The sequence below is a fragment of the Hyaloscypha bicolor genome (assembly GCF_002865645.1).
Source record: "Hyaloscypha bicolor E unplaced genomic scaffold K444scaffold_190, whole genome shotgun sequence".
Taxonomy (NCBI): Eukaryota; Fungi; Ascomycota; class Leotiomycetes; order Helotiales; family Hyaloscyphaceae; genus Hyaloscypha; species Hyaloscypha bicolor.
In genome coordinates this window covers 3,912-6,334 of record NW_020194692.1, presented here as the reverse complement: position 1 = coordinate 6,334, position 2,423 = coordinate 3,912, and positions in this window count along the sequence as shown.

Genomic DNA, 2,423 nt, shown 5'->3' with positions numbered 1-2,423 from the left:
TAAGAATCGAGAGTGAATATCCATCCGAAGATCTCGACGACCCCGGTTTCCCGGACTCCACATAACCTCACCTCAAGGACCTCCCAACCATTTCACGACCCCATATTTTCATTCCCACCTTAACTTTTGGCCTTTTTTCAAATTAAGCTCATTAATATCCAAATTTCATGAATCGAAAGTTCGAAAGAAATTTATCCTGATTTATCGAGATTTTGCAATAGAGAGAATATATTATTATATTATAATTTTCTTCCAAGTTGAAATAATAAGAATCAAAACGATAAAAACATAAATAATAATCTATAATAAAAATCGGATATATTTAATCTTGAAATTTATAGGCACCCATCGCGCAGTCGGGAAATCGATCTTTTTCCATGAATCGTATATCCGTGGATTTATAAGGACTATTTATCAAATAAAAAGACCTATGAAAGATATCTATATATAATGATATATTAAGATCCGATTCAAAAGCCAATTATATTCTAAGATTTTCATCCAAAGATATGAGAATCAAAGATTGATATTAGAGTTAAAGGATCTTTTCATTTCTTCCCAAAAAGATTAAGTCCAGCACTTAATATCCTCTTCATAATGGGAATCGATCGATACTATAACGGCATAGATAATAAATATACGGACGACTTTTGGGTTTGAATCAAGATATATCGAAGAATCGAATTCCGGATATTGATTATATGATTAGATAATTGAAATTGATCCAATAAATCTTCCTAAAAATTAGATCATTTGATCGACACACACATCAAATATATTTCTAATTTCTGAGAGCAGGAGAGAAATGAAATGATGACATATGAATTATCGAGATCATATGAAAGATAAGATATAATCATCTATATTATGCATCGAAGATATAAGACGAACAAGATATAAATCGACTCATTGGCCTTATATTCTTCAAAGTTTGATATTTGATATTCGAATGGACTGCAATTCAGGAAAAATCAAACAGGCTAAATGGCCCCCCCTGACCCCCCGGGCTCTAGCCCCCCTCCCATTGACTTTTAAGAGCTCGGAGAGCTTCCAGAGGGCCCTAGCAAGGAACTAGAGCTACTTACTAGCTCCCCACTAGCCCGGTTTAGCCAGGGAGCTCAATTCGCATTCGATTTAGCTATAAATCCCATCTCTTCAGACGAACTCATAGCCCCTTTTCCTTAGCCTAATTCAGCTAGTGCGGCTCGACTGAGCCGCCTCCAGAACGGGCTAAAGCGTGGCCCTAGCGCGAGCGATATTAATAGTGATATTAATAAGGAATACTAAAACCACGGAAACTACTACTAATACCAAAATCAAGCTTCGAATAAAGCTAAATTACTAATTTGTTAAGCCCGGGACTTAATAGTCAAAGCCATTACTATTACCCCGTTATATGACCAGTAATCTTGACTACTAGATTTAGTAGAAATCTTTAGGGAATATACAGAATTCGGCCGTATCCGCCATACTAGTACTTTACTAGCTTTATAGGTAGCGAACCTCGAAAATGCCACTAAACGGATCGAAATTCAGTCAAGAACTTAAGCCAAGCTAGCTACTCAAGCTAAAACTACCTCCGAAAAGCCTACTTGGGCTAAAATCGCTACTCAAGAACTATAAACACACTCGGAATTATACTCGGAAAAGAACTGGACTTTAGTATTACACACTAAGTCTAAAAATTAGGGAGGAAAAGGCCCTAGTATACTTACTAATAGCGGTAGTGCTCGTGGCACTAATAAACCACCCAGTGCACGTGATACTAGTGGTTCTGGTGCTCGTGATACCAGATCTATAGCCCTCTCTAGGAAATGCACTTTCCTACTAGCTTATATAGAGCAGGCTAGCTCGTTCTCTCCTATTTCAACTCGTAATTCGCTTAATACTGCTTTCTGCTCTAAGGGAATTAAGGAACTAGTAATCTCTATGGTTTCTCTTTCCTTAAAGGGTAATATTATAGTTAATACTACTCCCGAATTTAACTCTGACTTTCTGGTTTAAAATCAAGCTATTATAAAGGGAGTGTTTCCCTTAGTTACAAGTATATAAAAAGGAGAACCTTGGTATAAAGTTATTATTCACGGTCTACCTATTCGTGAGTTTAATATACCCGAAGGAATGGACTTAGTCCTAGAAGAAATCAAGACCTTTAATAAGGGACTAGAGCCTATTAGCCAGCCTTATTAAGCTACTTCTAAGGAGAAAAGAGACTCAGGCCTCTAGCGAGCCGGTTTAGTAATAGTGGCATTTCTTACCGAGATTCAAGCTAATAGAGCTATTAAAAATAGACTTCTTATAGCCGGGATCTCTACTAAAGTAGTAAAATACCATACTATTTCTAGTATTACCTTACCATACTCTTTCTCGTATTCCGTATTCTATCGTGCACTCGGTCTCGTAGCCGGTACCACCCGGCTCCT